At 45.9% G+C, this 23,786-nt stretch overlaps 1 protein-coding gene across 4 annotated transcripts in view; it reads right to left on the bottom strand.

The window, feature by feature from the left end:
• ELFN1 (extracellular leucine rich repeat and fibronectin type III domain containing 1) overlaps window positions 1–23,786 on the bottom strand; it is a 108,854-nt gene that overhangs the window by 58,191 nt on the left and 26,877 nt on the right. The window lies entirely within an intron of this gene.

Here is a 23,786-nt window from a genome sequence, read left to right as displayed (position 1 = left end):
GTAGGGAAATCAGAAAGCTACTTTGAACAGGGGTTTTGAAATCTGTCTTCAGGGACCTGAAAGCACAGCTAGATCTCACACAGCTGAAGGTGTCTTACAGCTGGATGTCTAGGTTAAGGTAATTGTCTAGACTTCTTTTATCATCACTGAACAGAGAGATGCACACCAACCCCCAGAGAGTGATTTATTCTTCCTGTCTTAGACATCTATTTTTGGATGGGATGAATTACATTCTGGAGGTGTTGAATTTTCTCCACTGACTATGGAGGAGTCTAGATGATGAACTCAGCCTAGACACTTAACCTTTATATTGCTAAAATAGGCAATGCTTGACTAGTGAGAGCAACCCAAGTTGTGGCAATACAATGTCATAGCAATGGTAGATTAGGAGCACTTGGCCAATGCCTACAGTGAACAAACATAAGAGAAGCAGTGCTCTCCACAGGCAGGAGATGGATGGCGACAAATCCTCTCTTCTCATCATAGGCACACACTGTGGTGATCTCCATATTTAACTGAGACGTGAGGATGCTCTGGTGCCTGATCATCTCATCTAATCTAATTCATTTATGACATGCAAAAAGTACAGGTTACATGCAATTCCTTCCAAAGTATGGCCTTAAAGTTGTAATTTTGCAGTCCTGGGAGGAAAGCAGAGACTAGCCTCTCAACTGAGTGTAGCTTTTCAAAAAGATCAAGCCTGTTACTGATCTTGGGCTTTCCTGAGATTAGCAATCCCAAGCATCCAAAAATCAACAATTTAGTCCTGAAAAATCAGCTCTATTCTTGCACCCATCTTCTCAGTTTTGAGCAGCCATGCCTTGCAATTTTAAGGGTTTGCTTACAGCCTTGAGAGCTATTTTGTATACAAAAGGCTCCATGTCTCAGTTTTTCCGTAGTCCGGCGTCAATGCTAATGACCCACGCTGCAAAAATAATCCCACTGTCTTCTAGGGGGCTTCTTGCTATGAGTCTTCCAGAAGCCAATTAGTTTATTATTGCCATGACTTCAGTGGGGGCCAATTTCAGTCCTCTAAGAAAAGCAAGATCTGTACACCTCTCAGAGCCATCATGCCCAAACCTCTCCAGCTTCCATGCCTGCAATACAACATGAGCCAGGTTATCTGCGCAAAGCCCAGGACTGGAAATCCAGGAACTCTACAGGAAAACCAGACATTGCAACTTCAAAGATCAACATGAGAAAATCAAATAGAAATAGGGAAATAAATGGAAGGGGAAGTTACCAGAGGGAGGCCAGACTGTTAGCCATAAATAACTTTCGAAAGGAAATGTTTGCAACCAGTTCCGAGCAGGGCAGCTAAATTATGAAAAGCATGTCAGGACCCTTCTCTAAAGCCAACAAACATGCAGGAAGAGTGGGAATAAAATTAATGAGGCTAAAGACAAAGATGGAGGATTTTTAACTACCCAGAGTTGTGGGCTTTAATTCACAAAGAGAAAGATTTGTGCTCTTTCCTGGGGCATACTACTGCCAGAAGCAGAATGCAACTGATGACAAAAAGCTGATGGCTGGAAGCCAAGGGGTTCCTTAGGGGCCAGGGAAATGCCTTGGAGACTTCAGTTTTCTATACCAATCGGCTTATGCCTGTCAGAATAAAAACAGTATTTTGTCCTGACTCGTCTGGAAAATCAAGATGGATCATACTTATTTAAGGGGATGTTCACAGTGCTCACTGGAATGTGTTCAAGAGGCGGTTGAGCAAGACCTTCAGTTCACAGTGCGATACCAAAAGTAAGGTAGACACGTGAACTGTGCATCTATCTGTCTATCTAGGCACGTAGCATGACACACTTGCTTCTTGGAGCCTAGTGATATAAATTAAGACTCCTATGAATTGAACAGATTTACCTAGTGGAATGACAGTCCAGCAGGACAGATACAGCACTAATGGCTTGGTTTCTCCTTTTCTGCCTGCTTCAGCCATTGAGTGACCTGGGACAAGTTTCTACAGCAGTGTTTCAATTTTCCTGTATTTAAAAACAGGCTAATGAGACTGTGAAGTGTTAGAGATCTCTTAAGGAAAGACACCGCATGAGAGATTTTTCTATTTTAAATCCTGAAAAGTGCTAGCCAAATGCTGGTTCTTAAATACAGCTGGTGAATATATAAGGAAAATTGATTTCTGCAGAAGACTACATCATTTAACTGAAAAGTCAATAATCATCTTCCATACTAGCATTTAAATATTTGATCGAAAACATTCAGATAACGGTATATTTTTGGTTCAGATTGTTCACTGGAAAGCAGGGAAAACACAGCATTAGACTCAGTATTAAATACTATGTTGACAGAGAACACAAATGTCAGTATGACCATCTTAGAAAAGATATTTTAGAATATGTAAAATTAAATGACTCAGGATTACTCATGATGATATCTTACAAGAAGCAGCGAAAGCTCTTATTTCAGGAAAATTCTTGGAATTGCTAACAACGTAAAGAAAATATAGTTAAAAAAAAACTGCCTCCCTTGATAAAGAAATACAAAGACTTCAGGCTCCAAAGATGAACACTGTAAACCAAAAGCAAGACAGATTAAAAAGTCTAACAGAAATCTCAATACATAATCAAGGGAAAAGGCAAAATCATAAATAAAAATGGCCAAAAGAGACTTCTGTGAAAGGGACAGTAAGATAAAAGAGTTTGGCTTGCCTTCTTACAAGGGAGTTTATATATATGTACAAAAATATGGAAATTTTTCAGAACAAATGTAAAATTATTTTAATAAGAAGATGTAGCTCAGTCAGGGAAAAGACAAAAGACAAAAAACAAAAAGCCCAACACTACAGTATCATACCAATGGTCAAAGGGCTAAAAAACACTTAATTCCTGGCAATGGCTGTGAGCACCTGGTTCTACAGTCAGGCAGTCCCGGTGAGATGTTAGGTCACTTTCCTATCAGAAAGTTGCAATTCAGCAAAACTGAAATTTTTCCTGGCATGAATTAGTTCTTGCAAAATCACATTTTAAAAGAATTAGAAATGTTTTTATAAATCCAACATTTCATTTCAAGACTTCAGGAGAATTTTTCATTTCTACTTTTATCACATGATAAATCTTCAAACATTCATATCTAAATGACATTAAAATTAACCTGAAATATATTTTAATATTAATTTAATATTCTATTCAGAATGCAAACAAATGTCAAAATCTTATAATTTCCTGCAAGATACAAATTCTTCTATCATCTGATTGCTAAATTTTCAGGCTTTCCAGGTATCTATTCCAGAACTTGTATTGAAACATAAGGAAAAGGCAGACTTTTGAAAGCCATGAGGTATGTTGTTGTTATTCTAATGTGAAACAAAGGGAAATCTATAAGCAAACCTGTCTTCAGCCCACAGAAGCAGACCAAAATATGAGCATCAGGATTGTAGTCTGCTAAATGCCCTCCATGCACAGTGAACTGCATTCACCCAATCTAAGTGAAGAAACAGGAATTTAAAAATACTACTAGTAGAGTACAGAAAAAGCATCTGACTGTGTAGAGTGGCCATTCCTTGTGAACCTTTCCTTTTTTGTCTCTTTGGTTTATATTTAGAAATGCTATAAATATCTTCTATTTAAGTAAATGAAATAATGTTTTGATAGATGATTCACTCATTTAATCTCCCCAAAAGAAAGCCTGCAGATAAGACTGACTGTTTTCACTGCATCTGTTCATCTGGCAGAAAAAAATAATTACAATGGAAATGTTACAAAAACCAACCCTTTCTACCCAGATGCTATATTTCCATATTTCTGATGCCATCCTGCCTGCAACCATTTCCTTAGAGTTACATGAATTAACTAGGGTAGGACAGGTACCAGACTACAGAGTAAGTATTCAAAAAAGTAACAATTGCTTTTGATGATGACTTTGGAAGCTCAAAACAAAAGCTGTAATTTCTTGTCCATATACAAAAATAAACATTATGGGATGGGTTTAATACACCTAAAAGTTTCATCCCATAAGGTGTTTTTATGTAAGTTTCAGAACAAAGCTGCAATCTAGAACAAAGTATGCAAGTTCTGACTAGGTAGATAGTGCAACATTTGTATGAACTCATTTCTCCCTGATTTCTACTCATTCTGTGGGTTACTTCTGCAACTATCCAAGATCTCTTTGGCACTTAGAAAAAAGTACAACCATAACTTTATAGGCTTTTTTTAATAATAAAACCTATTGAGCCGACTATAGTTCTTCATAACTGTTTTTAGAGCCAACTAGTATTAAGCTTCCAGTAAAAGTACTGACCGGAAGAACAACAGATATCTGGGATGGAAGTTAGGAATAATTTGTATTGAATCCAAACTGGAGACTCTTTCAACCTCTGTAGGTCTTTTCATGACCAAGTTTAAGGAACCGACCATCAAGAAAAGTCTGTAGTGTAAGATAACACTGTAAGATAACGCCTTATTCTGTGCTGACCTGCACCAAATTGAGCTAATTGTACTGATATAAAGTTTGTACAAGGTATAGAGCAAGGGAAAATTAACCCTTTTGATCTCAGGGAATGGGCAAAATATGCAATATAATACAATTTTCTACAATTATGATCTTCCTGTTTTCTCTTAAGGCATTTGATTATTAGGAAAACAGCCTAGAAGATTACACAGAGTACTTATATGGTGTACTCAGGGAGTAGGATTTTACCTATGATCTACTGAGCTGAAAAGACAGGTTCTAACTCTACAGCAGTTTGATGGTAAATTTACAGTCTTCTGGAGCATAGTGGCAGGCAGGAGAGCAAAAGAAAAAAATATTTGTCACTGTTTTTAGCATGACCGTTTTACAGCATTGAGTTTGAACTGCTGTCAAGATTTTTAGACTTCACTTTAACAAACAGATAGTAAAAGACAAAACTCAGAAAAACAATTAAAGTGAGTTACAGTGAGAGGGTCCTTTTTGCCTATACCCCTTATCATGCAACTATGCAACAAAAAAATCACATTGTACTAAAACAGATGAACAGGAGAATTCTGCTGTCATCAGACAAAAACTATAGGTAAAATCCTTGCAAGGTCTGAATTAAAAAATAAGCCATCAAGATAAAAGCAATTGCTTTTCAAATGGACAGGCAAAAATGGATTGATATAACATGATCAAGTAGCTATTGCATGTAATTTGATGGCAAGTCTGTATAAAACTTAATATAGTGTCTATTGTGCCTCTTCCAGATTATAGTGTTGATGTTACTGGCTCGTGAGTAGTGCTGGAGAAGCTGCAGTGGAGAAAGGAGCTTCCAACATGTAATTTGGTTTTGTCCTAAAATACAGACATATTGTCAGGAAATAGTAACTGTTACCAAAAATACTCCTGGAATGAAAAATACTGTGTTCTTTCCACGGGAAATAATCTTAGGAGAAGAAGATACCAAAATAGCCAACGCTAAAAACACAAAGTCCCTATAAGGAGAACATGCCCTGATTCAGCAAAACAGGTAAATATGTGCTTCATTATTGGACACATAGTGCTCTGCTAAATTGGGTGGTAGTAGGGATCGTTCACCTTCCCATGGCAGTTTGGAAGCTATGGCACCAAGTATGGGGAAAATGGAGACCTGAGAACGTAATTCATCTGAAAACAAGCTGAAGAGATGTAAAACTGCAATGCCTTTTTCCTACACAACACATAGCAAGAGAGGAGTCGAGGAATGGATCATTTAAGATGGGATTGAAGAGACCTGTAGTCTGCTAGTTTGCAGAGTTGATGGCCCATGAGACGCTTTGGGTCTTTGCCTTTCCCTTGTACCTGCAGAGGGGACCAGTCCCTCTCCAGTCCCTCCTAGACATGGAAACCCAAGTGTAAGGTCAGAATGTAAGGAATCAATTCCACTCCAACACACAAGCACGTGTAGCCTCGACACTGTCTGAAGGTCCCAAGCTTTGTGTTGTTCAGATCTAAACTTCCACCAATGGCCTCCATGAGAAGATCATGGATGGAGGCCAGTGTGAGGTGCATAGCAACTCTCTCATGCCTCGAGGCAGCAGTTTGTGACCCTTCCTCACACAAAAGGAGAACTGATCCCACTGTGAGTCTTACATCCAACAGGTCGTTAAATATTTACTTCAGAATCTGGATTTTCATTTTCAGCTGTTTGATCTTTTCTTTTTTTCCTCTTTACTCATTCTTGAGTATTTAGTCCCATCCCACAGCTCCTGAGTAGATGCGTTAAAAATAAAATAACAACTAGGGGTGGGATTTTCCAAAGCACTCAGCATTGCCTGACTCTATTCTCTTTGAAGTCAGCAGGAGTTTTATTATCAACTTCAGTGGAAGCAGTTAAGCCAATGCTACACATTGTGAATGTGCATATTCATGAAGCAAGCAGCATTTGCTAATGGTACATGGATTCAAAGGGCTGATAAGATTTTAGTGAAAAAGCTACTTGAAAAAAACAAGTAGTTCCATAAGCACCAGAATTATGAAATCCTGATTTCCTTGAGCTTGTTTGACTTGGGTGCCTGAGAAGGTGTGCATGCTGATTGAAGTCCTTCCTGGGGGTGGGGTGCTGAGATGTGTGCTCTCTCCCAAATGGATTCGCCAGCATCAAATAAAGGCTTAGCACAACATGGCAGCTTTTTCCTCAGTAGAAGTAGGGCATCTCTCTTCTACCTCTGCCTGTCTGCTCAAACCTTGAGGGAACTTGCTATTTTTGAGACTGCTACCCTCTATCAAATTTGGCTGGAGTTGGATAATGCACTTAAAAGTTGCTAGGCATATACACACAGGTATACACACGCTCCATGTGAGCATGAAATCCACATTTTTGCAAGGAGTCATGTTAAGGCCTCTCAGAATCAAGTTTTGAGGGAGTGAAAATATGGATTCAGAGCAGCTGATCAGCAAATAGCCTCAGACGGACGAACCATGATCCTCTGAGAATCTCAGCTACGGAGAAGGTGCTAAGAGAAGGGCAATCTTTGAGGAAAGAAGATGAAGACAAGAATATGGTCCTTGAGAGGATTTAGGAAAATGGCTGCTGAGATAAAATACATTCCAGATAAGAAACTGTCATGTATAAATGTGGCAAATTTGCTCAAAGTAATCAAAACGTCTAAAAAAACACAGCATTTTAAAGGGTGCTGAGTTTTTGAGGAATGGAGGCGCTGCTTTTCTGGAAAGCCAAGCCATTTGAAAGCATCTTTGGATGCACAAAGAAAACGAAGGGAAGCAGCAACAGTGACTGGTCCCTTTGGCATCTGGGCTAAAGCAGCCCAAAAGGAAGACAGAGAGAGTTGGATACGGTCCCCAAACTCCTTTCATATGGGAATCCAGACTCCAGGAACAAAGCCTGGCATGGACCTTCCCTGCCAAGAGCAGCCCACTGCCAGCCCAGGTGCTCACATGCACTGTCACTGCCTTTGGCACCAGGGATGTCCAGAGAAGAGGATCAATTCTCTTTCCACCCCTCAATTTCCACACCGCTGACAACCCAGAAAACAATTCAAGAGGGAATTCAAAGGATCTGTTGAAATTTCAACGAGGAAATCTGAGTGAATGAGCATATGTAAATAGAAAGAATGAGTAGCACATAATTACATCAAATTGTTACTTAGCAAGGGAAGTAAATAACCCAAAATATGCAGAGCAAAAAATGGCAATGAATTAGAACTAATTACTTAAGGCTAATTAAAATAAGAATGGCTTGAATTGAAATATGTTAATAGCATCGAACCTGCCACCTATGAGGGAATTTAAATAAAAATGATGATGTCGCTTCAACCTTCACCTGATGAGGGTGGGAAGCTGGGATTTGGAGCTCATGGCTGTTTTGGGGGTATTGACCATAACAATGCATTATTTATGATTGCTCTTGGAATGGGCTGGAATTTTCTGGTGGGTGCAGGTCTCCTGGTCAGGGGAAGAAAGGTTTTCTTGGATAATGAATGTGAAGTGGAGAAAATAGCGTGAGGGACAAAACCTAAATCCCTCAAAGATTAATAGATCCTAAGGTACCTCTTCATGCTGGGAAGCGCTACGGTTGAAGAGAGTAAAAGTGAGAGGCAGAGGAAAGAGAAAGAGGGAATAAGAGAGACTGAGAGAGCAGGCAGGAATGAAGTAGATAGGGAGAGCCTAGAGCCATGACAAATCATCACCGGCTTCAATTACACGAGCCTGCTGGGCTATGAAACCTATCAAAGGTCATTGGATTCCTGTCTTTGCAATTAAGAAACAAGAGGCTTTGCTGGTTCCACCCCACGGCCCAACTGTCTGGTGCAAGTGTCCGGGGACCAGTGGCATCGCTCATGGCTGTAGATACCTGCACCAACAGCAGGGCACTAACAAGCTATTCCAGAAAGCATGAACAGCCCCATTTAGAGATGAACGTGTTTGAGCTATGCACCAACTCCTAGCATTTAGCCAGCACACCAAAGTGCTCCTATGCCGGCAACTCCTGCCCTGCCAGACAGCAGAGGGGAAACCTCGAGCAGCAGAAAAGCTTGGTTCAGCATCTTCTTGCCTTACTGCAGCCATGCCACAGGGCCCAGCTTGTGCTTCACCACTGCCCTGTGTAGGCTTACAATCCAGCCCATACTCAGCTGGAATCACTAATCCCAATAGACTTGGATCCATGCTGGGCATGGACTCACCTGGTTCAGCAGCAGCATCTGCATATGGGCAAGTCCTGACCGCCCTCCTGCCACAAGCAGTGAATGCCCTGGCTGTGCACCACACTTTGGGGTTCACCTCACAGTGCTGAGCTGGGTGTGAAGCTCTCCCTGCTCCTCCAGGAGCTGAGCTGTTAGTTGTGTTTACCGCCTCACTCTTCCCAGTTCCCGTGGTTCACACTGGAGGTGAAAACCTCTTATCCCTCTCCTGCCCTGGGCTTCACATGAAAACCATGAGCTCCGCCCCAGCATGCTGCACGGACAGGGGCCACAATGGGGATGGAGGGTGGTACACAGGTGAGTGATGCAGCCTTTCCATTTTCATGCCAATTCCCAGGCTAGATTTTGAGCCAACTGAAGAGAAAGCTGGTGCCAGGCTTGCTTCCAGCTGATGAATCCAAGTGGCTTCATCTTGGAGCTGTGCATCTGAGAAAGCACTTAAGTCCAAGCACAGTTGGGTTCTTCCCAGTGGGTATGGGATGCTGTGAAACATCAGCAGAGGTGCTGCAGTTACAGAGGCTCTGCCCTGTCTGTAACAGCCTTCCAAGCACGGACCAGCTGCTGAGACTGGACTGCAAAAGCCACTCAACAGCATCTAGAGTATGGACTGACTCCCCAGGTCATACATGGATGATGGTAACAAGCCTTGGATCAATTGCATGAACTACAGGCTGTGATCTACCAATAGCTATCTCCTCAGTGTTCAGTTTATACCAAATGCCAGCCAGGACAGACGACGGTGGGACATATCCTTAGGAAACATCACTGTACTGAGTACCAGGGCTCTGCTTTGAGCATGCCAGTGGGGTAGATCCATACCAGGGTGGCTGTAACGTGATTTCTATTTCTCCAGCCTCCTGCAGAGCAAAAAATCACCTCCTAGAAAACCAGAGTTCAGACTCACTGCTCCTCCTGTGCATGGAATAGCTGTGGCAGACCGGGAACAGGTTCCCGTGAGCCCACTTCCAAGTTCCTGACATCGTTGTCGCTGCCCTGCCTGACCCTCAGCCTTTCAGGGAGGGAAGCCCTGGCACCGGTGAGGATGCTGCCTCGGCAGACACAAGCAGTTGGCTGAAAGATATTTCCTCTTTGTTTCTCTGCTCGGTGTAATGAATCCTGCCTCCCACTCAGATCTGCTAAGTAAGCTGAGTTACTGTGAGTAATCCCCACTTCGGCATCTTCTGCTGTAATCGCAGAGAAATCACATTAGCTTTTTTTTCTAGGACAAGGAGAAATTCATCAAATTGTAATCCAGGGAGAACACACACAAGAGAGGGAAAGGCAACAACAACACACATGTACCCTGCAAAAATCCCGAGGTTGACATTTACATTTCAAACACTTATAACAGCTAAACAAATAACAGTAATTATACTATTTGCATACTTTGTTAAATAATTGTTAGGTAAAGGGAGCCTCTGTGTGTGTGTGTGTGCAAGGAGTGGATGCTCGAAGCCCAGGGAGGAAGAACAGCTGCTTCTTCCCTTCCCAGGTGTCCCGTTTGCTTTGCACAATGGTGACAAGTGACCCAAAGCACCAGGTGTGCTGATATATAGGACATGGAGGTATGGGGGCAGGAGGCCCTTGGGTCTGGAGGATGAGGATTGTGAGATGTAATCACACTGCCCAGCAGTTGCATCACCTCCCTGAGCACATAAGCAAGCTTATTGCTCCATACATGAGCACCAGCCCTTGCCAGTGTGAAGCTCCCATGCTCCGAGCACAAATTTAGGACTTCAGAAACAGGTCGTCCCCAAGAAGGAGAGCTGCAGAAGAAAGCAGGGGAAGACAGAAAAGCTGGACGGAACCTTTTAGCAGCCCTCTGAGGGAAGGTCCTCCCTTTGCAGCACCACACGCTGAACACCCCTCTGATGACGACACCTGACTTGGAGCCCATAAACTGCCTCGTGGCTGGCGATTTCCCTTTGCTCCTGCAAAAGCATCTCAGCTTTTGTCCCTTCCTGCTCAGCTCCTCGGGCAGACAGCTAATTGAAGGGGTTTTCTTTCATTTCTAGTACAGAAAGCCCTGTAAATGCCTTTTAATCTCCCCAGCTTTCCCTGTGATTGGCTCTGTCTATCCTCTCACCACTCCTATCCCCCCCTTTTTTTTTTTTAAGTAGATTTGAATGATGCGAACTGGTGGAGAGAGGAGAAGCCTTCTGCCTCTCCTCACATGGTTGGAAAAGGTGGAGCGGAGCCAGAGCCACTGTATCGTTTCACACCTGGCTGGAACCAGGTCAGGCAGCTAATGCGTCTCTCGGGCTCAGTGGCTACTTGTTGGAGACACACGAACGCTGCTTGGCTGTTCGAGTGCTGGAGGCTGGGAGAACAAATTCCAGCGAGAGACATATGTGTCGGAAGGCAGAGAGGGATGCCAGGAAAACAAAAAGTGACGCGTGCATGGAGAGCCCTGCACCATGCAACAGAAAGAGATGCAGATTTAATAAAGGCTCGATGATTTTGAAACTGTCCCTCATAGCCTCAATTAAGACAGGAGATTTCATTAACCGTGAGAGCGAGTGCTAGTGCCCTGCCGATGGGCAAAATTCCAGCTCCGGAGGTTAAAACTGTCCATGTGGGTCCATTAGCCTGTGAGCAAAACAGTACTAACTCCACGTCCCTCATCCAGAGTTTGTTTCCCCAAGCAACAGCAGGAAAGTCACAGTCCCAAGGAGGAACCCAAACGTTCGCTGGCTGTGATCTCTGCAGCTCACATTTTTAAGCGTAAAACTAAGGGCATCACACGGGTCTGGGGAAGCGAAATGCTCCAAAATGACCGTTGTCCCCTCAGAACATTTTCACTGGAAACGTTTATATTTTCCCTTCAGCCAAAACTTTTTCCTGATTTTTTTTCTTTAAGTTGAAAGAACATTTTCCAGTTCGACTCTAGTTCTTTCATGTGGAAAGTAGAAATGTTCAGTTTTCTTTAATGACCCCTTTCTCCTTTCTCTCCCACTACCCTGCTTTTTACTTAAGAGTTTAAAAAAAAAGGAAATGAGGGAAGGAAAACTAACAAAAACAGAGAGAACTTTTTTCCATTAGTTTCAAATAACTTGAAACAACTTTTTTTTCTTTTTCATTTTTTTTTTAAAGTTTTATGAATTATTTTGAAGGATGCAAAAGCTTTATGCAAACCTTTTTATGTAGGTCAAAAAACCTTTTTCCCAGGATAAAAAAAAACTAAACAAAAACCCTTAATGTGTGTGAAACAATGTGGACCAGCTCTAAAAATAAGCTATTGTAGCGATGAAAGCTTTGCCCCAACTGACTGCGCATTGGTATCATCTTCTTCTGCCTCCAGCACCCTGTGTTCCTCTCCTGCCTTTCCTGCAGCTAAAGCGTGCACAAGGAGCACTGCGTGTGCTACACAACCAGGGCTGCCCTACAGCCCAGGATGATTTACACTCACTTTGCACAAGTGCAAATGCCTTCTCTCCATGAATACATCCTCTGCTGTGCAATCCTGGTGCCCTGCATCTCTTAATGAAGGCAGAACTCCAGGGCTAGGTGAGCAAGCTCAGTGTCTTACCCACATGCTGATACATCACCCTGGCTTGCAGAAAAGAAGGATCCTTTGCACTAGACACTGGTCCAATTTATCCAGTCAAATGAGAGATACTCACTAAAAAAAGTAATGAGCAATTAAGGCAAATTTTTTTAAGCTTTTTGATTAGGTAGACTTGCTGGGGAATGCTGCGCTCAGGATGAGATAATGTCCCTGTGAAGGTAGGGAGGAGATGGGCTGCCAGGCAGAGGGAGTCAGAGCTAAGAGCTCCTCGGGATGGCTGAGCGCTTTGCTGACCGAAGGGGAGCAGGATGCAGCCAAGGTTTGACAGCATGACCGTGTCTATGCCCGCACGTTGGCTCGAGTCAGAGCTCCGGGATGTCGTCATCCCGGTTTGGTGCAGCAAGGGAGCCCAAGCTGACAAACACACATGTAGCAGCTCCAGGAGCCGAGAGGGGACGCGCCTGCAGGTCACCATAGTGGCTCCGATGCTGCAGAGAGCAGTGTCAGCCTCGAGCAGGGCTAAAAGGGTCAAACCCAAGGCTCATCTCCAGCACCATCACGTCAAGAGAGATTTGATGATGTGAGCAGGGTCAAGGCAGGAGTCAGAGCTGTCCGCACAGCATAGTGGGAGAGGCTGGCACGTGTCAGCCAGGGCAGAGCTGGGAGCCTTGGAAAGTAAGCTCGGTTTAGGACAAAAAGGCAAAAAATCAGAGAGAAAAGAAGTGTGATTCCCACCCTATTAAAAAAAAAAAGAAAAGTTCATGGAAATGAACAAATTTTGCTTCAAAAGATATTTAACACTTAATTTTGCTTCATCCCTTCTGAGTACTTCTTATAAAACACAAAGGCTTTAAACAAAAGGTCATTAAGAGATAAAGAATTGAAGCCCTTCTTGTGAGAATGAAAAGAGAAGGCATCTTGACATTTTTAACAGGGTTTTTTTTTTCCTCTTTTCCAAAATGAAAATTAATCAACATTGATTTGATTTCACACACGAAAGCCCGTTTCGTGGAAGTGGCATTTGCTGACAGAGAGCTGTTTCGACAAGAAAATTCCAGCCAGGGGAGCACACAATATGCTGCACACCATTAGGGTACATGAGCGGCAAGGACACTGGTCTCCCAGGGTTCATAATACATCTCATCCTTTTTCTGGGTCAAGAAACTCATAGCTGTCTGGAGGTTATGCTAACACGCCAGGGTTTGGGGACTGATGTCGAGATCTGAGGAATTCCTGTTGCCTGGAATAGAAACAATGAAATTGTTCCAAGGCACCATTTATTCCCAGGTGCCTGCGAGCTGTCATTTCTGGGGAAGATTAACAATTTGAGAAGATCTAATATCTTCAGAAATAATTCAGGAAGACAGAATTCATTCAGCTCCCCAGGTGAATAATGAATGGGACTCGTGTGAGTCAGAGGAGGATGGAGGGGATCCAACCACCAGATATCCCCAAACCAGCTGAGGTTGTGCAACCATGCAAGGGGCAAAGACAAAGGTTTTGAGCAGCTCTGCCTGGAGACCACACGTGGTCCATAGGGGCTGGGTGGGAGCAGTGAGGACCAAGGGATGCAGTCACCATGGGGCTGGCAGGTGCAGGCCGACAGCGGGATGCTGCTCTGCCAGCACAGGCAAGGACCAATCCAGGCCCCTTGCCTTGAGCCTTGTGCTACTCTAGCACCCCGGTACTGCCCAATAAATGCCTATTTTATCTTGCCTCCTTTCACCTGTCAATTCTAGTCTAAGGACTGTATAAGGACTAATACAGACGGCTGTAGCTGGGCACAAACGGGGGATGCTACAAACAGCGAGGTATAGAGCATGGCCCCTTAGATATTTGTCAAATAGCTGTGTGCCACAGCATTTACCTGTGATGAAGGGTCAGAGGTCAGGGATGGGAAGGGACAGGGACAGCACTGAAAGAAGCCACCTGCTTCCCAATATGACACGATGCCACATTAAGCCCCAGTACCATAACTGGTCCTGCCTCCCTGCAGCACTGCCCTGGCTCTGTGCAGCAGCCTGTCCTGACTTGTGTTCTCTTCCCTGCATACCCCACTTTAAAGTGCCTTGGGTCCCTGTGTCTGTGTCAGGGAGCAGAGAAAATGGCAAGGGAAAAGCAAACAAAGTGAATGGAAAAAGCATAACAAAAACAGTGGAAAAGTCTTCCCACGCCACTCTGTGCTTTCAAGTAAATGAGGTTAATTAACTAATTGCCTAATTATTAGGGCTATTTTTACCCTAGTATGAAGGCTTGGCACTATTGCCAATTTCTCAAGACTCGGCAATGAACTCTCAACTTATCAGAAAGTTAATGAAGCAAAGCCGTGGGGAGTGGGGAGCCGGAGGGCAGAGCAGCTGCTGGGCCAGGACTGGGGTTGGGGCTCAGGTGGGTACTGTGACTGCGGGGAAGGAGCATCTGCAGCAAAATAACCCCCACTGGGTGATGCTGTTTTAGTACAGAAGTTCAGTGTTATTTGCCAAAGTCTCACCTGCACCTGAATCTGCCTCCCAGTAAAGGATTTGTGCTATAACTAAGCATCCCCTCTGCTCCACTGGTTTCTCATTGCAGCCAAGATGATAGAAGCTGATTTGGAGGAAGGGTTTCACACCCAGGCAAGAAGACGACTGATGCCTAAGGGTGGGTCAACGTGCCTGTCCTGGCAGTGACTGCAGCTCTCATAGGCAGACCCAGAGTAATCTTGGACAGCCAGGCAGGAAGCAAGGATAGTGCACAGTTCAGTATCAACAGCAAAACCTGCTTGGAAATGGCTTTTTGGCCACCAGGGATGTGCTAGCAAGCTACTGTCAACCCATCTAGGGGCAAGCTGGTAAAGGTGGGGATGTGGCTGCAAGTGGGGACTTTGGTGTCTGCCTCTGAAGAAGCATGGAGTTTGCTGGAGATAGCTTTAACAGCTGGTTTGGGACCTGGCTGGGATTTTAATCTACAGAGCTTGCTGGCATCTACAGCACCGCTGTGGAGTTATCACACCCCAGTGCTGCCAGCTCCAGTCTCTTGAACCAGCTATTAGCAAAGAAACACCCTCCTGGGGCAGGCTGGAGCTTCTGCTCCTCTTGGGGAAGCCACAGGGCTCTGCAAGCACGGGCACCGGGTGCAGGGCTGCGCACTCTGTGCCTGCCCCGGGAAACAACTGCTTTTCAAGCCTGGTTTCCCTGCTGTCACCTTGGGGAGCAAGTTCAATTCCGCATGTGCTGCTTCCAGAACTAATTGGGGTTTGCTGTACTAGTGACGCCTGGTGTCTCCACGCTTACGAAATGGGCTGCAGCCAACTAACCAGAACATGTGTGTCCCTCTCCCAGCGGGGAGTTAAAAGCAGTGCCGTTTCTGACAGAGCGGCTAGCGGGACTCTCTGGATGTATTTACTGAGATGCACCCATTGCTCTTTCTCTGGGGACACTGGCCACCATAGGCCAGTCACCATCGCTTTGCACATCAGCCCCAAAAATCTCTGGAATGAGATGTACAGTTTGCAAGCAAGGAACTGATGTTACATGGCCTAAACACACAAAGTCACCCCTCCATCACACGCACACAAATATCTCCTTCACAAATTGTCCAGACCACCCTCCACAAAAGGAAAGCGCTAGTCCATTTGCTGTAACCCTGACAGACCACACATACCATCCCAGGCATGCAGCCTCCGTTCGGGCAGGAATCCAAGGTGGTAGGAGCTCCCTGCTTCCACTCTGAGAAAATGCCATTTTCTTGAGTTTTGAGGGATTTTCTCCCAAAAGAAAACTAGATGTTTTCTCCTCTTCAGCTAAATGCCAGCATCTTAGCTCCCTAGTAGAAATTTCAGTTAACTCCATTAAAATCCCCCAGCCATTCATGCTGAAGAGCTAGTCCCCTCAGGAGCAAGGAGATTGATAGACCTCCTTTTCTGTAATAAACCTCACTTATCAGCTGTAATGAGGCGATACTTGAAGCCTGGCTCTTTTCTAAACACACAAGTACACAACGGTTTAGGGTGGCAAGTCTCTTCCAGGCATGTCATTGAGGAGAAAGGCAGATGAAAGTCCCCTGTCCTTTGGATGAAGGAGTGAGCTCCTTTCTGAGTTATCTCCAAGATTATCTTCAACATTAGACCAGCCATGGCTTAGTGTGGCCGAGTCCTGGAGACCTCCAAGGATGGAGATCTCACAGCCTCTCTGGCCACCTGTTCTAGGGCTGCACCACACTCTTAGCACACATCTCTTTCTGAATATCCTGAACCTGAACCTCCCAAGCTGCTTTCATGCCCACTGCCCCCCATTAGGCTGCCTGCTCCTATTGAGAAGAGTTTGGCTCTATCATCTTTGTAAGCTCTGTCCAAGCAGCTGTAGTTATTTGATGCTGCCCTTCAAACCTGGATTCTGCTGGCCATCAGGGTGCAGAGTCTTTGGATGCCCTGAAACATTCGTCTGACACTTCTGGTGATGGGAATATTGGCACCACTTTAAACTATAAAGTAAGCCACAGACTTCCTTGGGCCAGTTTCTGCCCAGGCACTTGCCCCTTCAACAGGGCTCCTTGACCCTTCACAACTGTTTTGGTATGGATCAGTACAAGGATGAAGGTGGACCAGATGGCAACCACTGCTGTACTCAGCAATGCATGAAGGACACCTCACAACTCAGCTAGCAAGGCAATCTTTTGGTATCTTTCCTTTTTGTCTGCAGACTCTCTCCTCACACTCTGGCCATCTTGTTTGCTGAAGACCCTGTCTCATGTGGAGCGGGCCAGCTTTTGCTGTTGGAAAATGCCATTTTGTTGAGGTTTACCTAGTCCAGAGTGAAATCTCTGTTAGATCAGGCTCTCTTCCCTTAGAAAAGACTAATTATTTCTACTGTTTTGCCAGTGGAGCACAGTGAACCATTGTCCCAAAGCTTTGTAAATATAAAACAGAGATTATGGTCCCTGGGGTGATTTGGCAGAAAACTTCACCACTTTTCAAGGGCCTTCCTGTGGGTGAAATGGAAAGAGCAATGCTGCCCTGTAGCTCCCTGTTTGCAATGTACTTAGAAAATCTTGAATACCTGGCACTAGACATGCCTTATTATCTCCTACCTTATCTCCTGTGTCTAAAGCTGGCAGCCTGGCAAGAGGAATTATTCCAGATTTGTGCTGTCCAGAAAACAGCCTGGCAGGAAGATTTGCAAGTCACGTCTCCCCGCTCAGTGCCATCTCCTGCCTGACTGCTCAGTAACCCGCTAGAGGTGACTGAACTTGTGCTGTCTGTCCTGGGATTAGCTGGCAACCCCAAACCAGGAACTGGCAGTCAGTAACTTGCTGCCTGCTGTTCTGGGACAAGCTCTGAGGGCTGTGCGCTGCCTATTGCCATCACACTCGATGTTTCCCCAAGACACCACCATCTCAGCCGCTACTGCAGAGAAATCACATGCCATGTTCAACGTTGCCCATTCCACCCACACCTGGGGTCCAGCAGGGAGACTGCGTGACACTGGCAGGGCTCAAGGGAGGTCAGTCCTTCTGCAATATTTGCAATACAGGAGAATATCCTGGTTTCTTCATCCCTCCTATCCCCAAGCCCATATTGCAGTGATGGAGAAGACTTTAGGACACTGATATTTCCTTACTGCCCTACAGCAGGTCCCGCTGGAGGTGTTGGGGCAAAGGGAGGAAAACTCTCATTCAATTACCAAGTGCCTCATGCCGGCACAGTTGCAAGTCAGATTCAATTTACCAGTGTTGCCTTCTGCATATTTTATCCACTAACAGATTTGCATAGATTTAAATACAATACAAAGCTGCAGACACCATCGAAAGAGACTAGAGAGGAAAGGGCAGGAGAAGCCTATCCTTTTTTTTATGCTTATGGAAGACACCACTCTGAGAGCTTGAAGAAGGGGCATTGCCAAGCAGGAGCTGTGCCAGACCCTCATCTGAAAAAGCACTGCTTGGAGGGACAGACAGGAGGCTTGGGAGGCTTCAGCAGTCGGGTCCAAGCACCCGAGATCCTCAGAGCAGGGATGCTGGGGTAGAGCGTTTAGTAACCTCAACCCATGCCAGCACCACCTGAGAGAGCAGGATGTCAGCTCCAAGCTTGCTACACGGCATCTCTCCAGAGAGAGGAAAAATCCCTTGGATAATGCAAAGGTTTCATGGGAATACCCCTCTGGTGAAAGAGGGCATTCCTCAGCAGGTCTCTGCACAGATACAGGTATGTAACACAAGCCTTTAAACACACACTCGACAAAAAGAAGCACTGTGTTAGATGATTAAATCCCCCATGTACCTGCGGGAAGTGGAGAGTATATCCTGTTCATCAGAGCTGTGAAATGTATTCACCTGTTGCAGGAATTAATCCTTTTTTTACTAACAGAGAGTGGCAGAGCTGCGCACATGGAAATCCTATCTGAAATGAATCCCTGATAAAGAGGAAGCCACGTTAAAAGGTGAGTTTTACTGCCTGCCAAGGCTTTAGGTTTTTAAAGGGTCTCTTGTAGAATTACTGTATTAGCAGGCTATTACGGGTGAGGATATCAAACTGCTATGCACAGCAAGAAAAAGCATGGAAGTTTTGAGATGGGAAAGAAATGCACGGAAAAAATGAGGCAGAAGAGGGCAAGAGGGGGAGAGAGGAGAAGCAGTGATGTGCAGAGGGGAGGGAGGCTGATAAAAGATGGAGGAGATAGTGGAAGGGGAGTGAAGAATACAGAAATGAGCAGTAGGGTAAGGAGAAAAGAGAAAGATAAAAAGAGGAGGAGAAAGGGAAAGAAGATATAAATGAGGGCAAAGACCAACTCATCATTTCACAATTCCACCCCAGTGGAGAGGAAAATTGATGTCTGGAGCTTTTTTATGGCCAACCTCCTGGGCATGGGACAAAAGACAAGATATTACCCAGCCCCAGGTCAGGTCTGTAGCCTGCCAACTGCTTAGACACATTCAGAGAGCCCATGAGACCTGTAAATCAAGGGGGCCAAAGAGATCACAGAGAGGCAGGAACCAGGCACAGAGCAGCAGTGAGCTCCGCAAATGCAATGTAATCACAGGAGAGGAGCGAGCCCGGGAGCGACACGGGCTGACAAGGAGTGCCCAGCTCAAAAGGGCTTTGCTCATCTCTCCTTCATGCCATTCCTGAGGACAGCGCTCCCCCAGAGATGCAATTCCCCCTGCATTTCCTCCTGATTTCTCTTCCTATTGATTTTCAGGCTCTGAATACCATTTATTTTTGCTTGCTTGATTCACTCATTCATTGAATAAAGGCATCATCACTATTATTATTATCATCCCCGTCATCGGACTCCTCATCACACATTATATTATTTGCATTGCAGAGCTGGAAGATTTCAGGTTGAGGCAGGAAATTTGTGTGAGTTGTTATTACTGCAATCAGATGAAGTGAGAATTGGATCGGCAAAGGCTGCCAGGGCGCAGCTCTCCCAGCAGGACACAGAGGCTCTGCCCAATCATAGGAAGCTGCCGTTTTATTGCACGGGTCCCACCAGCAATTTCGGACTTGCCTTTGGTGTCCCATCTCTCCCTCCCATCCCACCACCCAGCTCCACTGGCTGCCAGCAGAGAACGGGGAAATGCATCGGTACAGGAGGGCGAGGAATCAGAAAAGACTTGGCGAGATTGCACATTTTCTGCCTTGCTGATGGTATTTATTAGACAACAGAAAATAGCTATTTTACCATCTGCCTTGTAAAAAAAAAAAAAAATCCTCATTAAATTAATGGAATGTGCAGCTGCTGAACAGAGTGTTCCTCTCCCTGCTGCCTCCTGAGCAGACCAGCGTTTGCTGGAGTGGGGAATCGGGCTGCCAAAAGTAGCTGAGGCTAACTCAGGCTCATGTGGTGGGAGAGGACGGATGGATGGACAGACAGCCTCCTGCTCCTCCCAGACCTAGGGCTCTTGCCAGGGGACCTATGGGTGCCCCGTTGCCGCACACAGGGTGCAAGGGCTGCCTTGCTCGCTGTGTTATGGAGCAGAGGGCTCGTACCCTTCCCGCATGCACCCCTGTGGGGTCTCAGCTTATGACAGAAACTGGACAAGTCTGCTCAGCAGGCTGCAAATGCCTAAGCAGAGCACGATCCAGACTTCAGGTTGATGAGGTCAGAGTTGCCCATTGCCCTGTGTTGAGCGTGGCAGGAATTGGGGGCAAGTAAAGTCCTAATTTCCATGCCTCCATCATCTCAATCAGTGCAAGCTAGTCAATCCATTCCTATCATCCGCCTCTACATGCCAAAGTTTGATCTGAGTTGGTCCTTGCCCTGTGGAGGTGTTCAGCTGAGATTGCAAAACCAAGAAAGCCTCGAGACTGGCTGACTGCATAGCTCAAGGAGCTCCTATGCATAAGCCTTCATTTTGGCTGAGAAAAGAACAAAAATCACGAACCACATCCTTTCTCAATCCCAGTAAGACAGGGGCACTCTACACCAAAGGTCCTGGATGATTTTAATGGTGTTAATGGAGCTAGGAGAACAGCAACCAGTTTAATGCCAGTGTTACCAATTCATTTCTACCTGGCACTGAACAGCACTGAAGAGTTTTAAGTGAACCTTTTATTCTGATATCTGGTAGAGCACGAGGAGTGTTTGATGGAGGAGTGGTTGCCAAAATCCCATATTACATGTGGCTTTGAGGAGCAGGTCCACCAGTTTGCATCACCAAGGGCTCCTGGAGGTACCAGATGCCACAGTACACTGCCTTAGCTAATATACTCATTGCCTCACCACCTCATCACAAGTTAACACCTGGAGAGTGACGTCTAGGACTGCTTTGGGTCCAGTAGTTCTTCTCTTGAGGAAATAAAGTCCTTTGTTAGATGTTTCACCACTCATGATGTTTCAGCATTGCTGCAATATAATCCACATTTAATCCTCACTTGCATTTTCTGCTGCTAACCCCTCTGCTAATGCCGAGGAGTTCTTGGTGCTTGCACTGCTCCTCTGAAGGTTCAATCCCTCCCTCATCGTCCTCTCTTCCTCTTTCCAGGAGGCTTTTTTATATATATTTTTCACCTAGATGAGTTTTTACATGCCTTCTACATGCCTGCTACAGGACAAGAGAATGTCGCATGGTTGCACACAGTTAGGAAAAAATACAGTGTGCACGTCGCAGCGTTGTGTTTGCATGGCTTTGCAGGCATGCAGGGCTGTGGATGTAGTTTAGAAAAGAGGGACTTTGTGCCCGGATGTCTCCTGGTGCTTGCATGGGCACGGAGCTACATCGCTTCATGAAGCCCAGGACACACTTTTACAGCTGTCTGGGGTCAGGGTTGCTGGCTGGGACAGCAAGAGGTGAAGTGCAGCTCCCCAGTTTCAGGTAACTCATTCGTTCTGGAGGGATTTGTGGAGCCGCAGGTTGATGCAGCGCCCACGAGTCTCTTGGACACCTCCAACGCTCAGGTCCTTGCGCAGAGGGATGCTTCCACCTCGTGAGCCAAAAATGCCAGTGCCGAGGCTTTCTCCTGCTTATGAACATTTTTATACACCACCTCTTGCTCGAGGTCTCAGCTGCAGACAGCAGCCCTTCTGCAGGCCCTGCTCATGCAGACACGGACCCGTGGCCACCTCCAGTCATCCATGGAAGAAAACAAGAAGAGACGGTAAGTGAAGGATCTAATCCCCACAGCCTGCCCCAGGGCTGATGCACAGGTGAGGAGCCGTTGCTTGTTAATACCATGGGTCTCATCTCAGCATCATTTCCCATCACTCCATCCCCCTGCTTCTCCCATGGGTATGGGAGCACTTGGTTCACACTAACAAATCTGAGCATTCCTGGATGATTGAAGGAAGCGCTGCCTTTTAAACCGCTCTGATTGGGATTGACGGCTGTGTGGAGTTGGACACTTGGCTCTAATGATGTGTGAAAATCTCCCCGCTGCGACCAGTCCTTCCAGGCTGTGGAAAATAAGGAGAAAGGTGGAGGGGGTGGGGGGGAAACCCTCCTCCAGTGGGAGTCCCAAGCAGATAGAGGTTTGTCACTCAGGACGGTCCCTCCAGGGCTCTGCTCGCTGCCTGCATGTGGCTGGTAGAGGCAGCCCTGCTTTGCAATGCTAATGGGGATGCGCATGTATGTGGCACTGGTGGCTTTCTGCTCTGTGGTGGCAGATGAAAGAAAGGGGGTCCCACTCTGCCACAGGTCAGTGTGGCCAGTGCAGGATCAAAGCATCCGAGCCATGTTGGAAGCTCACTCCCAGATGGGACACTCCTGCAGGCCTCACGGTGGGTTCCATGCCAGCTCTGGCCAGTCCCACCAACACTCCCATGCTGGTGTTTGGGGGGTATTATTTCAGACCAGGATGTTGCAGATGTGCGCAGGCTGCCATGGCACGGCTGTGCTGCTGGAGCATCGCTCAAGGCCACAACTCCTCTGAACAAGACCCCGCAGCAAGCTGAAGGGGGGATCCAGCCCCCGGGGGAGGCAGGGCACAGCCAGCACCCCCAGGCTGGAGATGCAGCATGGTGGCTTCACCGCAAGTCCCATGGGCATGGGAAGAAGGATCTTAGCAAGCAAACCACGCTGTCCCCGACTCACAGGGACCACGGGCTGGCTGACACCTTTTCAGGTTAGTCTCCATCACTGTTGCTGATGGGGGACCAGCCATCAGCCCTCTGCACAAAGGTGATGTGAACCCAGCCAGTACATTCACTGTCTTCTTTCCCTACCACCTTCCCCCATCATTAACTTCCTAACAACACCCAGAAAGCAAATCTCAGTGTGCACAGTTCAATCCTTCCCCTCTGGACAAGTTTGCTTTTCAGAGGCTCTCCTTGCTGAGATTCACCATTCTGTGGCACAGGGGAATGGCTGGGTGGGCTCCAAAATGAAGGATGTGTTTCCTCACGCTTGGATGGGGCTAAACAGAGGCACGGGGGGAGGCCAGGCACCAGCCGGAGGTGTCCTGCAGCGAGTGACCCTCAATGTGACATTGATGGCTCTTAATTCTTAAGCCTGCTTTGGAAGGATTTCAGCAGATCCTATTTAATCACTGCAGCCTCTTCATCTCCCCCATCTCAGCTCGGGGTAACATTACACATTCTCCTCCACTGTCTCTCCCCAAGAACTAGCCACCCTCCTCTTCTTCCACAGGTCCCCGGCATGGGAAATGCCACCGAGCCCTTCGCCTGCCACACGGCATGGGGGTGCTGACGCCACAGCTGCCCTCAGCTTGTTTACTAATGCACAGCTCAAACAGCATTTGCTTAATTTCCCCCCGTCTGCAGGACTCCTCCATCTTTCGCTAACGAAGGGCACGGCTTCCTGCAGGTGCATTACCAACTCCCCGCAATTGGGCTGTGCCATGCATAGCATTAAATATTTAAGCACTTGTCAAAATGTTGTAACGATTTTTTTGTCTTGTTCCATTAGCTCCATTTCCAAAGGCCACCACTGGAGCTACTGAACATTTATTTCTATTGAATCCAGCTTAGAAGTTATGATCTGAGAAACCGGGAGACAGGACAGTATGTTCTGCAGTGCCTGCTTTTCCCCACCGCTGCTCAGCTGAGACATGTCGGCCTTTGAAATATCATTTTTATGCCTACCTTAGAAAAACTAAAATAAAGAGATTGATTCTTCCACCTGCTTGATTTGCTTCTGCTGGCTAAATAAGGTACATAAATATCAGTCAGGTAGCTTCCCCATGTAAGTTTTGGGGCCGTTAGTTTAAACACCTTGCGCAGTTT

This window comes from Nipponia nippon, unplaced genomic scaffold (assembly GCF_047370975.1).
Source record: "Nipponia nippon isolate SJK-2023a ecotype South Korea unplaced genomic scaffold, ASM4737097v1 scaffold_5, whole genome shotgun sequence".
In the NCBI taxonomy this organism is placed as follows: Eukaryota; Metazoa; Chordata; class Aves; order Pelecaniformes; family Threskiornithidae; genus Nipponia; species Nipponia nippon.
This window is presented reverse-complemented; position numbering and strand designations above follow the sequence as displayed.